The sequence below is a fragment of the Chlorocebus sabaeus genome, chromosome 29, assembly GCF_047675955.1.
Source record: "Chlorocebus sabaeus isolate Y175 chromosome 29, mChlSab1.0.hap1, whole genome shotgun sequence".
NCBI classification, from domain to species: Eukaryota; Metazoa; Chordata; class Mammalia; order Primates; family Cercopithecidae; genus Chlorocebus; species Chlorocebus sabaeus.
The window spans coordinates 12,827,972-12,842,501 of NC_132932.1; the positions used below are offsets into that span (position 1 = coordinate 12,827,972).

General features: G+C 44.3%; 1 long non-coding RNA gene across 1 annotated transcript; it reads right to left on the bottom strand.

Annotated features, from left to right (window-relative positions):
* Window positions 1-330: 330 nt before the first annotated feature.
* Window positions 331-14,118, bottom strand: LOC119620284 (uncharacterized). Its single transcript, XR_005236811.2, has 3 exons — window positions 13,940-14,118; window positions 11,508-11,743; window positions 331-846 (listed from the first exon to the last, which is right to left on the bottom strand). It is a non-coding gene; the product is annotated as an uncharacterized lncRNA (long non-coding RNA).
* Between the last annotated feature and the right edge of the window lie 412 nt (window positions 14,119-14,530).

The window sequence follows — 14,530 nt, forward strand, 5'->3', positions numbered from 1 at the left end:
GTTTCACCATGTTGACCAGACTGGTCTAGAACTCCTGACCTCAAACGATCCACCCACCTCAGCCTTTCAAAGTGCTGGGATGACAGGTTTGAGCCACTGCGCCTGGCCACCATAACCCAATTCTAAAATTCAAGTCATTTTCTACTTCTTCAGATACTGTTTACCGCTTTCCCCATTCTGTCACCCTTCCTAAAATTATCTACTCTTCCTCAGATTTTGAGATGATCGTTTCTGCAAAGCAGTATATGTAGTTGATGGAAATTTGTCCATAGAAAATGTGGGGAAACGAAACATAAGAAGTCTTCTGAGGTGCAATCTACAAAGTCAGTGCACACAGGATTTGAATGGGGATAAGCAGTGGCCCATTAAGCAGTCATGCTTTCCCACCCTGGAAAAGGCAGGAGGAAACATGTTTCATAATATGTTCAATTAGTTGCTGTTTCTTAGCTCTTAAGTAATAAATGCCAATAATCAGTGAAGTCAAAATAATGACTAAACTCACACGGGGACAATCGTGTTAAGAGTCTGGTTGGACCAGGTTACCAATTAATGCAAAAAAAGGAGAGCAGGTTTATGATCACATGGTGCATAGCATTAATTATTAGCTGAAAATACAATAACCAAGGGTTCATTTCAATGCTTTATGACTCAGATGTAGATGTTAATGGTTATATAAAGAATTAGAATAACTGTTAAGTATAAAGACACTGTATTGCAGAAGAAATAGTTAATTACCTGACTTCTGGAGTTTCACAGACAGCAAATGGATCAACAGAGACCATTAGACTGCACATTTCGTGGCTCATTTCAAGGTGCATCCTATGACATGGCCCCAAACTCAAATACCTGTGGGATCAAGTAAGAAGCAAAAGTAAGTGACACTGACCTCAGGTAACTAGTGCACACACTTGTCTTCTAAATTCTCAGCAGGATTGGCTATGGAATTTGTGAAGTTCAGTGCAAAATGAAAATACAAGGTCCTTTGTTCATAAAGCAGATAAAAAGTGACATTAAAAGCATATTGGGGTGAGGACTACTTGTAAGACTCATGGAATGCAGGATCCAGGAAGAATAAGAGCTCCTTGTGGCCATTCAGTATAAAGACATTGAAAGAGAAAGGGGCTGGGCTGCAGGTTCACCTTCTAAAGTCACCAAACAGGTAGAGCCTTCCACCTCCTTTGGGCCAGATGAACAAGAGGCAGAGCTTGTTTCCTTTCTCACCACTCTCTCTCTGTCTCTCTCTGTCACTCCCCAGACACACCCATCAAAGTGTTTTTTGTTATTTAATATTGTGCTTACTCAAGCACAGGGATACTCATGAAGTAAGTGCAGACTCTGTGGCGTAAGGACTAAAACTAAGGTTCAATACTATGTGCTGCCTTGATACCTGAAGGTAGGAGGGCCCCAGATGACCTAACCAAAAGTTCCCTTCTCCTCTCTGCTCCTGGAAATAAGGTCACCCAACCAACCATCTTGATCACGGGACCAGGCACAGTGCCTGCGTATCCTTGAGTAGCAGGTTTCAATTCCTGCCAGCCCAGAGAACTATTCAAACAAGCCAATCACATTCCGTGGGACCAGCAACTACCTCACCCTCTCATCACTGCAAAGCCTGCATTCCGTAGCCCTTGTTTGTTCAGTCTGTTCCCAAGTGCAATCCCCGGGGAGGGGGCCTGCATGGCATTGCGATTTCCTCCTCCCTGGAGTGGTGAGCATACGTAACCAACAAACTACTGTTGATCTCACGTGTCTAGTGTCATTGTTTTCTGACATCCCTATAACCCTCGGGTAGAAATCCCTCTCTTACCAATAAGGGAAGAGGAGATGATCACAACAGACTCTCACCAGTCCCTCCCTGTGATTCCACGTATACCCTGACACATGCTGCAACAACTTCTAGAATCCTCCACCCTTAAGTGGCTGGACCGGCACACCATGTCCCAACCAGGGGTGAGGAAGCTGAGCCAGCCATCTTCTCTTACTACCCACTATCTACTTTATGGCAGACAGGCAACCCTCAAATGTGCTGCTATCCCTAAGCCAAGACATAGTAGGTAGCAAGATGGGGTAGATAAGAGTCTCAACCCTGCCAAGCCACCCATCAAAAATACCATGGCACTGGCAGCCCAGCACGGAGACAACTGCCATGATACCCTGCTCTGAAATGCCACAGGACATGTGTGTTAAATCTTGACCCTCCTCACATCCATGCCTAGTTCCTACTAGGGGAAAAGAACGGCAGCGATCACAGGTGGGGATGGGGAGGGAGAGCTGGACAAGTCCTGGGGTACCAGGAGATGGGCAGCAGGTAGACAAGAACTCTTCCCAGGGACAGAGGCAGAGAGATGCTAGAGAGGGACTGCTCATGGATGTTGAGGCTGCAAATCCGGTGCATCCTCCATTGTCCCATCAGACATCACTCATTCAAGGATAAAATTGTTAAGAATTTTAAGACAGCGACCACAGACCGTTAAATCTTTAGCATGGACCCATGCCCATGAAGTTGGCCATGGTTCTCAAGCATTTAACACTGAGAGGTTGTGTTTCTATGACTATTCAAGATACATACTTTCTGCTGCACCTAGAAAATCCTTTTTTATACATTTACTGTCTCCTAAAAGCTGTGATACCCAGACAATTTTTGTCACTTACTGAATTTAACAGCATTGTAATTTATTTTTATTCAAATGTAAAACCTGTCGAAATTTTAGTAATTTTATTTTCACTCGAGTAGCCCATGGTTCTTGATGTGGTTATTTCTGAAGGATGTTTTAAATTATGTCACTTTGCACAGACACAATTGGTTTGCACATTAAACACCTAGGAATGTGTTTTGTATGTACAAGAAATTTGCCCTCTTCCTTTCTTGCTTAAAACATGGTGCCCTAAGTGTATCTTCCATTGTTCCAGTTTTGATTGAAATGAGAATGGGAAATAATTCAACTTCCTGTTAATTCTACAACATGGAAACAGCACTACCTCACTATCATCAACCTCAGTGTTAAGGGGAGAGCAGAATATGGGGAGCACATGTCCCATCTAAATGAAGCCACTCAGCCCCAAAATTGCTGTCACATAGAAATCTGGGCCCAGGGTTTCCAGCATTTCAGAATTTTCAAGAAAATCCAGTACAGTTGAACGTTGAACAGCACAGGGGTTAGGAATGCCAACAGCTCTTGAAGCCAAAAATCTGAATATAACTTTTGACTCCCCCAAAACTTAAGTACTAATAGCCAACTGCTGACCAAAAGCCTTACTGATAACATAAACCATTGATTAAATTTAAAAGATTTCCACAGGAAAACTGATGGCAGCAGTGGCCCATCTGAAGCGGCTGCTGTGAGGATGCCAGCTGCAGCGGGGGAGGCGCTGCCGGGGCTGTGCGCTCTGTGGATCCAGCAGGGGCCAAGAACAGGCAGAAGCCTGCCCCCCAGCCAGCGGGACAGGAGCCCCACACTTTCAGGCAACAGCTGCAGCCACCCAGCCTCAGCTCCGGACTAGGGCATCCCTGAGCTCTTGGGGCCCAGGAAGCCCCTTCCTCACCCGCCAACAGGTTTGAAAGTGCCTGCTTCTGCTGCCTGGCCTCTCCCTGCTCCTGGTGCCCACTCTAGTGCTGCAGTGTGGAGCAAAGTTGTGGCTGAGACTGGGCAATGTCCCAACCCAGCTGGGCATGTGCACTCTCTGGGTGGTGATGACACACCAGCCCCCTGCTGCCTCAGTCCCCTCCGGACATTGGGTGCCAACCAGCACCAGAGGGAGGCCAGGGGCTGAGGGTGGCTTGGCATTAGCCTGCAGGCACCCATTAGGGTGAACAGCCTGGGCACTGGGGATATCATGTTGATGGCAGCAAGAAGCAGACAGGTTCCCAGGCAGGAAGTGGCAGGTCCCCAGTGAAGCCCCATCTTCAAGCCAGAGATGGCCTGAAGCCTGGGGGCCAGGCTGCCAGCTCCAGGCAGACTGCAGCCCAGAGTGAGAACTTCATTGATGACGGTTTGACTAATTGGATGATGCTTTTTCCAGGCCAACCATAGACCAGTCAGCATTTCCTCCATTCTGAGAACATAAAAACCCCCAGACTCAGTCAGACTCACACACTCGATGGACGACCTGCCTGCGGAAAGGAGCTACCCACTGCAGGTCTCCTGAGAGCTGTTCTGTGGCTCAACGAAGCTCCTCTCCACCTTGCTCACCCTCTAGTTGTCCATGTACCTCATTCTTCCCAGACAAAGGAAAAGAACTCAGGAGCTGCCAAATGGCAGGACTGAAAGGGCTGTAACACAAACAGGGATGAAACACACCCACTGCTCACCACGCTGCAGGTGATGAGAAGGAGAGAAGAGCTGAGGCCATTCTGGGAGCTCAGACCTTGGGGCTCCCCAAGCCAGGGCTGTGACATGCTGTAACACTGTCTTTGGGGTACTGCAGTTCCTGGCATCTCCAAGCTTTCAGGCGCCATTGCATTCCCCTTGCCCAGACACCGGTGCCCACAGCAGAAGCTGTTTGTGATACATCTGGTCCAGCTGCAGATTCACATGGAGCTGGAGCCGGCACTTGTGCTGGTGCCTGGAGAGGCCCACCCCACTGTGGTCAGCATGTATGGCTGTGCACAGTGGCCAGACCCCACACTCACTCACTCACACACCCCTTGCTGCTCTGCACCTGGCTCGCCCTTGGTAGGTAGGGGATCCAGGTGGTAGCATGAGCCCAGCTCAGCCTGCTGGGCCAGCTCAGCCTGCCGGGCCAAGTGGGCAGAACAAGCCCAGTGGACTCAAGTAAAACCCAAGCAGAGGCGCTGCCAGCCACAAAGGTTTTCAGCCAGTGAAGCAACACCCCAAAGATCCTGTGACAAAACAGTACTTATTTGTAAATGCTAATGACAGACTTTTTTAAATGCTTAAATTCGGGGTTGGCCTACCCAGAGAATATCAAATGAAATACATGTGCAGGTAGCATCCAGCTATAGACCACCATTTGATGGTCTCTGATATGGAGAAAGACTGTTGCTCTCATAAAAATCTCCTGTTTATTATTCAGTCATGACACGTGCCATGCCATACTGTCACTGTCTTTTTTCCTGTCTTCGCTACTAGACTCTCACCCCCTATCGAAAGGGATACGTCTGCAGCTGGCACAATGGCCAGCACATACCAGATGCAACAGAATTCTCCACAAAAATGATTTAAATTCAGTGAATACTTGTTGAGAACTTACTATTTCCCAGGCACCAAGGTGAACCAAACAATGGAACTCATATTCTATGAATTAATCTTTCATTTTAAAGACTTTTTTTATATCCTCAGTAAGACTTTAAAATCTCTAAGTTCTTTTTAAGGTCACATCTGTCAGGAGTAGAGGATCAGATGCTGGAATTTCTGTTCCACAGAACTGGGCCATCTACCAAGAAATACATTAAAAATCACCCTTGGCTAGGCGGGGTGGCTGATGCCTGTAATCCCAGCACTTTGGGAGGCCGAGGCAGGTGGATCACCTGAGGTCAGGAGATCGAGACCACCCTGGCTAACACGGTGAAACCCCGTCTCTACTAAAAATATAAAAAAAAAATTAGCCGGGTGTGGTGGCAGGCGTCTGTAGTCCCAGCTATTCGGGAGACTGAGGCAGGAGAACGGCGTGAATCCGGGAGGCGGAGCTTGTAGTGAGCCAAGATCGCGCCACTGCACTCTAGCCTGGGCGACAGAGCGAGACTGTCTCAAAAAAAAAAAAAATTAGCCAGGCATAGTGGTGCATGGCTGTAATCCCAGCTACCTGAGAGGCTGAGTCAAGAGAATGGCTTGAACCCAGGAGGCAGAGGTTGCAATGAGCCAAGATGGCAACATTGTACTCCAGCCTGGGCAACAAGAGTGAAACTCTGTCTCAAAACAAAGCAAAAAAAAATCACCCTTGACAGTGGCTCACGCCTGTAATCCCAGCACTTTGGGAGTTCGAGGTGGGCAGATCACCTGAGGTCAGGAGCTCGAGACCAGCCTGGTCAACATGGTGAAACCCCATCTCCACTAAAAATACAAAAAAATTAGCCAGGCATGGTGGCAGGCACCTGTAATCCCAGCTACTTGGGAGGCTGAGGCAGAAGAATTGCTTGAATCCAGGAGGCAGAGGTTGCAGTAAGCTGAAATCATGCCACTGCACTCCAGCCTGGGCAACAAGAGCAAAAATACCATCTCAAAATAAATAAATAAATAAATAAATAAATAAATAAATAAATAAATAAATCACCCTTCAATTTTGATGGGAATATCCCAGGATTCTTTGAGTTTCTTATTCATGTAATACATCCACGGTATACAGATGACATGGTAACAGAGCACTGGAGTCCATATTTGATCTCCTGGCCCTTGTTTTAAAGTCAAAATCTTCTGAATAAGCCCATTCAGCATGATGCTAACCCCCAGCATATCAGACTGTCAAAGCATCTTCTGCCCTGCTCCATCAAATTGGGCCCAAATCTTTGTCTATAAGCATTTCTTCAACAAACATTAATTGAAGGCCTAATATGTATCAGGCATTGTGGAAGCTTTTGGGGGCTACAAGTCTGGATAAATAGGGTCTCTCTCCTCAAGTTACTCTCAGATCTAGAAAAGATTATTTTATCTTTGTACCATCAGACTTGCTTTTTTGGTCCACAAACCCATTTTGCAAGAGGATCAGCTCTATCTCTCCGTCCACCTCAGTCCCTTTTCTAAGATGTAGTCCCACTGACTCCCAGCTTGCCATAATATGACAAGTTTGGGCCAACCCAGGGTGGTCTATGCCCATGAGTTTGCACTGACCTGTTCTGTCTTAGAATATGGTGCCACATTTACCCTCATGGGTGTGCCCATGAAGACTTCACTGCCTTTATTCCAGACAATGCCTGCCTCACACCCTCATCCTTTATTGCACCTATAAGCAACCACACCCACACCAGAATTGCTCTTAACACAAGATTTTTCAGACTTTTCTAGATGATGTTCCCCGAGTAATCACACTCATACTTTCCTTGTTTCTTTTTTTTTTTTTTTTTTTTGAGGCAGGGTCTCACTCTGTCATCCCAGGCTGGAGTTCAAGGGCGCAATCATGGATCACTACAACCACGACCAACAGGCTCAAGCCATCCTCCCAACTCAGCTTCCTAAGTAGCTGGGACTACAGGTGTGCACCACCATGCCTGGATAATCTTTATATCTTTTGAAGAGACAAAGTTTTGTCGTCTTGCCTAGGCTGGTATTGAACTCCTGGGATCAAGTGATCCACCCACCTCAGCCTCTCAAAGTACTGGGATTACAGGTATGAGCCACCATGCCTGGCCCACACTGGTACTTTTCAAATCAACTGCTACTTCCAAATTAACGACCACTATGTGTTAGTAACAATAATATGAGATGCCATTTATTGACTATTTGTTGTCTTCAACACCCTGTATTAAACTCATGGCATACGATGTCCAAAGTAGTCCTTACACGTACACATCCAGTGTCTAAAGTAATCCTTACAATAACCTGGAAAGACATCCTTTCAAGGAATCTGGGTCATGGCATCAATCCTTATTTGTATTGCACACTGTCTATAGAGGACACAAACTTTTCATTCTCATCTAGCAGGCCCACTGACCTTGAGGATCTCAGATATGGGCCTCTTACGCATCACACACAAGTCATGGGAACTAGGAGGACTAGCTCTGGGTCTCCCTGCCTAACCTTCGCAAACATACTGTATTCAACGGGAGCCACAGTCGCATGTTGACCGGCAGCCCTCTCACTAGGTGGTCCCCCCAGAATTCAAATAGGAGGAAGGGAACAGGTGGTAGGGCATCAGCGCCCTCTTGTCCTCCAATCCTTTACCTTTTACTTCTTTCCTCAATCTATCTGCCCCACCTTCCTCCAGGTAAGAGTCCCTGGGTCCCTCTGAGTGACCTCATAAGCATTTTCACCCAAGTTCTCTCTGACTCTTGCCTCCACTAGCTGGCCTCCTCCTTCCCATGGTGCAAGGGCTCCAACCATTTCCTATATAATAGGATAGTCCCTTAAAACTTATATTTTCTCCTTTCAATACTGTATCTTGGCTCTTGGTATGTTAAGAAGTATGAGTGGAATTAAGATAAACATTTTCTCTTTCAACACACCCTAGTTTCCAATGTAGACTCAACAAAATCTATTGGAAACCAAAAAGTGAATGCTGATCTTCCTGATCTAAGTGTCCCTGAAGAAATTAATGTCTTGGGTAAATGAGTTGCCCTTTAGATAACATAATTTATGGAGAACAAAAATACATTGGTATAACATACTTTCCAAATATTATCCCAGGGTCATGAACACTCATAGTACAAAGAGGTTAAAGCTACATTCATTCCTTTCTGCCTCAAAAAAATATCAAAAGTAAGCAGTCTTCAGAAAGAATAAAATGCAATTCATCACCTTCTGTCAGCACCTACCTTCCTGGATGCCAAGGGGAAGATGGAGGAGGTAGATATGCATCTGCCACCACTCTGACTTCCCTTCTACTCCCACCCCAACTCATTTCATTTTCCCATTATCTCCACCTAACCTGTTGTTATTTCTATTATTGTACTCCAAAAATTGTCTGATTCACTCCTTTCTCCAGGTGATGCTTTTGTCTTTTTGCCTCAACATCATTATTCTTACATCAGGCCAGGAGTCTGTATTTTTAAGTTAAGAATGATTGACAAAGCCTGTTATTGTTTCTTTATTACTAATGACATACTTATTAATTGATATTTAACCATTTCTGGGCAGTGTGGATGAATCAAATTTTGGATAATGGGTATCTGGAAATGTATCTATACTTTCTAGTATTCATTGTGTTTAAAATAGGCATTTTCAGTGTTTTCACACTGAAGTATTCTTTATAGAATGTTACATTAAGGTATAACATGAGGAACCTCTCTGTTTTCCAGATGGTGAAATTAAACCACTTGCTCAAGGTGGCTCAGCTAGTAAGTGGCACAGCCATGATTCAATCTGTCTTACTCTACCTATAATCTGTGTCCCTAAGTACTAAGATAGACTACCTCCCTATAAATCAGACCCTGCTTTATGCCTACAGTGCTATTCTTTGGGACAGCAGGGCAGTTTGCTTCACAGCCAGAGTACTAATACAACAATACAATAAATGACTACCTGCAGAACATCCTGTGCCTTTCTTAGACGTTACTCTCTCAACACACCCTCCACCATAAAGCCAATTAGAAATAACAGTCTGGCAGAATCCTGCAAATTTCAATCTCTAGACCATGTATCAGCAGACAAAAAATGACCTGTTGCAAGGATGTCCTAAGCAAGTAAAAAGTCTTCAGAGGACTGGGCGTGATGGCTCACGCCTGTAATCCCAGCACCTTTGGGAGGCCAGGATGGGCAGATCACAAGGTCAGGAGTTCGAGATCAGCCTGGCCAATATGGTGAAATCCTGTCTCTACTAAAAATACAAAAATTAGCCAGGCATGGTGGCACGCGCCTATAGTCCCAGCTACTTGGGAGGCTGAGGCAGAAGAATCACTTGAACCCGGGAGGGAGAAGTTGCAGTGAGCTGAGATCGCACCCCTGCATTCCAGCCTGGGTGACAGAGTGAGACTCTGTCTCAGAAAAATAAAAAATAAAAAAAAACTCTTCAGAACAGAGCCTCATCTGGCATTAACTTCAGCCCAAAATTCTCAGCAGCAGGTCCCTGGAACCCATCTCTGCCAAATTCATGGTGTTCAATGGTGAGTCTTTGAGTTATGCATTTGATGTGTTGACTCATTTTATTTTCCCATTATCTCCACTTAACCTGCTGTTATTTCCATTATTATACTCCAAAAATTGTCTAAATCCTCTCTTAGAATGAGGGGGTAGATAAACATTAACCAGATCAGCCTAGACTGCTCATAAAAAATTCTAGTAAGTGCAAACTTAGTGTTAGAGTTAGGAAGCGGCAACCCCATTCTGTAATATTCCTTCCTTGGTAGTTGAGTGCCATTGACCCACCTGATAAAGCCCAGACCCCTCCTGAGCTGGAAGCAGGGCAGACCTCATGGGGACAATGTCAGAGGCTGCAGAAGATTCCTAGATATGGTGGGAAGAAACTTACAGGAGACTTACACTGACCACCCCATGACTGAATCTGTCCTCCTGCCTATTGACATATTAATGCAGACAGCTTCCTTCAGGGAAAGGGCTATCAAAACTCTTACATGTTTCTCAGTGTCTGCCAATGGGCTCAATTCTAGTCCCTAGGAAGCAGCATGGAACATTGGAAAGATAAGAGATTTGAAACTAAATCACAGTATCAAGTCTTACTGGTCATGTGACCTTGGGAAGTTACTTAAAGTCTCAGACCTTGTGTTACCGTATCTATAAATTGAGTTAGTACTACCTTCTTGCAGGATGTCATAAAGAGCAAATGTAAATGAACCTGGTTCTGTGTAGAGATTGGTTGACAGTAGATAGAGTGTGTCCATTACCCTGTTGCTGCCCTTTCCAGACAACCTGGCCCCAACTCTGCCTTGTAGGCTATGGACTGAAATACTTACTACTAATCCCGGTCCTTCACACTGCCTAGGTTGCATGTCTACTCATCTTTCATTTATAAAAAGACTAACATTAGAACAAATGAGTGTGTGTCTGTGTGTGTGTGTGTCTTTTTTACTACATTGTGCCAGTTGACTGAATAGGTTAAATTCTTTATGCATTAACAGAGGATGAGGGCAAGGGCAATTATGTGGTTTGGTGTTCATTGAACACAAGCCAGACCTTAAGCTAGAACCTCTAACTTCTGTTGAAGGACCTACTACACGCTGATACTTTTAATACACTCCCTCGTTTTATACACACAGCGCCCCTGGAAAACTGATTGTATAGACTGAAGCGCAGAGGAGTTAAATTTATCTTGCATCAAGAAAACAGCAGACTGGGAGGTCAAATCTGATCTCCTTCGCCTGTGTGCTTTCCCAGACAATGTTCTTCATTTTAAAATATTATGTGCTACATGAAATGTCTTAATTTAAAATAGTATAGCAGGTCTCAAATGCATTCTGTTATACTAACCCACGCATAAGGAGGAGTTGTTAGGCAAATAAAATCAGAATCATCCTGCATTTAAGGAATTCACGAAGTACATTCCTTTCAGAATAAATGTCGAGAAAATATGTTGGCACTGTCAAACATAAAAATGTGAAGACGGGGGGAAAAGTGAAAACAGTAAGAATTGCTGCTGTTCACTGTTTCTTGAGAGATTCGGAAATGTAAATTTCACAGCAAATTTGGTGTTTGTAGAATTTGTTATTCGGTTTTCTTCTTGCTGTGTGTGCTAAAGTTAATTTCATATCCCCAAAATGTCCCAGATCAGTGTGTAGAAATGGTTCTCAAAACTTGATTTTGTGGAAACATGTGTGTTAATAAACTTATGTAAATCCTGTTAAGGAGGATGTGAGGGCAATTGTGTTAAAATACACCTTCCTCTGGTGGTTGGAATGTAAAAGAATGCCAACTTGGTCATCAAATGATGAAAGATTCACTCACCCTTTCATGTTCTCGTGTATGGTGTGTCTGGGCAGTGAGTCTGGTCAGGGTCTGAAGAACAAGTAGGTAGGCTGTCATCAGAATCTGGGGGTCAGGCAACTGTTGGAGCCTGAGATTCAAGTTGGGGGTGGTGGGCCAGAAAGACAGAGAGGCAGGATGACACCAAGACCCATACTGGGAGGTCACAGGAGATGCCAAAGTCACACAGAGTGGTCAGAAGACAGCAGCCAATGTCCCTGGAGACAAAGCACAGGAGAAAATCACTATGTGTACCAGCAAATCTTTCAGCAGACCACTCTCAACCAGAGCAGTGTTTACCCCAGCATACGAAGGTACTACCCCAAACATGACATTCTGAAAGTTACGTTGTTCTAGGCATACTAGGCACACACTGTGAATAAAATGACTTCAGTATCATCCCCTGGGCCGCCCTGCCCAAGACAATGGCAATTTCATCTACCCTTTACATCACTTTTCTATTTATTCTGTTTATCACATTCTATTACACTTACCTGCCAAGTATCTCCAGAATCCCTTCTCTCTCCTTCTTTCTTTCTGCCATGGTCCTTGTCACATCCTGCCCAGATTAGTTTCCTATAAGCAGACTTCCTACTGCTGTTCTGATTTATACTCCCCTGGGATCCTCACCTTTAATCATATTATTTCTTTGCGTAGAGACTCAGAACATACGCTCTACAGCCCTTTGCTGCTGAGGTTCATTCTGGTGCTGATACGGATGAGATGCCGTGTTCCTGGCACTACCACAGGGACAGACAATACTTCTTCCCCCAAAGAGTTCACCATGTTTTGAAGGATGAAATCCAGATTCATCTCCTCCCATTCAACCCTGTTCACATAATATTCCTACCACAGCATATTCATCCATAGTCTTTAATACCTGCTGGCCTCTTTCTATTATTCCTCTGCTTGTCAAACTCCTATTCATCCTTAAATACCTAACTCCCTAATTACCTTGTGCATAAAATTTTTCCCAGTTCCCTAAACAGAATTTGCTCCATGCATATTTCCAGACCCCCTCTCTCTATGGAGCATTAATTGGAAACCCCATTAATTATGAATATTTCCTTAAAACTTGTTCTCTACTACTGGACTGCATCAGTTTCTTAAGTGCAAGAATCATATTCTGCCCACATTCGCGTTGCCAAAAACCAAGCAGAGTGCTAAAATACATCAGGCATATAAAACACAGCTTTGAAAATTAGTTTGCTAACTAATGCAAGAATGCAGACAAGGTTTGGGAAATCAGATTGAAATTGACACAAAATAACCACACTCACATCTGTATTTCACTTAGTGTACTGAATATTACAGATGGAATGCAAGGGAAAACACCCACAATGTTTGCGGGGGAAGGGTGGGTGGGAGTCTTAGGAATGCAGCAACCATATTTCTAAATGACTTGAGAGGAATTTTTACATAAATTATTTTCTCCAAAAATATTCAAATCATATTTCTAATTCTTATCGGCAAATTCATCTATTCCTGCCTCCTTAATCTCTTCGTTGACCTGCTGTTGAATTGATTTTTATTAGATAATTTTTCCTTATCTAATTAAAGCTGTATTTCAAGAGGTGGGAAGTGGGTCCAGCTCTCCCTCATCTCCTGCACTATGCTGTGAACATCCCCCAGCAACAAGAGCTTGGATACCAGAGGCGGAGAGAAAGTCAATAACAGACAGCAAGGAAAGAAGCCGAGGCATTGATCATCTCATCAGACTTAGGACTTGAGACAAAGCCACATTATTCAACATCACATTAACTCTGCTTGCGCTGGAAGGGAGAAACACTTTTAAACAGGTTCAGGTTGCAAACATGGGCTACATTTTAAAGCAATTTAACCTAATCCAGGGTTTCTAAACCTTAGCATATGTGACATTTTGGACTGGATAATTCTCTGTCCTGTGCATCATGGGATGTTTAGCAGCACCTGTGGCCCAACCTACTAGACGCCAGTTGCAACCACAGTTGTGACAACTAAAAATTTCTCCAGGCATTGTCAAATGACCCCTGGCAGGGGCACAAAACTGACTCCTCGTTGAGAACCCCTGATCTAACCCACCACAAACAAACAAAAATGCCTCCAACTCCATAAAGAAAGCTGCCTTTTCAAATGCTTTAATTATAAAATGTAGAATGGTGTCACATTTATATTTGCACAAAAGATGTTGCACATACTATCCTAGAGATAACCCCTAAACTCCTCTGACAGAACATGGAGCAGAACCTGACATAACCTCAGTCAACTGAGGTCTATTTTCGGAGAGCAGCTGAGGCAGTTTGCCATGGCAGGAGGCTTTTCCTTCTTTGATATTTCTGGAGGGCATGCTGCTGCATGCTCTGCAGCCAAATCAGAAGCGAATAACATGATTTCTGTTTTAAACATAAAGCAAAATTCAAAGGAATGTTTTTTACCTGAAAAAGCAGGCTGCAAGAATCCCTGATTTACAATGGGAGTCCTCAAACACCATGTGACTGATTCAGCCCCCCTTCAATCCACTGTGCCTGAAATCAGTGAAAATCAGACAAAAGGCCCAATTAACATCAATTCAACAGAAAAAAAAATTATCTTTTAAAAACATAATCTTTTTATAAATTATCCAGGCCTTAATTTCCTCACCTTTAAAATCAGGTCATAAGACCTGTTTCATAGATTTACATAGAAACTAAATGAGACATTGCACATGAAGGCATCAGTTGGCACTTGGTATGCATTTTAATAACTGCTTAAGGCTAGGCATGGTGGCTCACGCCTGTAATCCCAGCACTTTGGGAGGCCGAGGCAGGCGGTTCACCTGAGGTCAGGAGTTTGAGAACAGCCTGACCAACATGGCAAAACCCATCTCTACTAAAAATACCAAAAAATATTAGCCGGGTGTAGTGGCATGTGCCTGTAGTCCCAGCTACTTGGGAGGCTGGGGCACCAGAATCACTTGAACCTGGGAGGCAGAGGTTGTAGTGAGCAGAGATTGCACCACTGCACTCCAGCCTGGATGACAGAGCAAG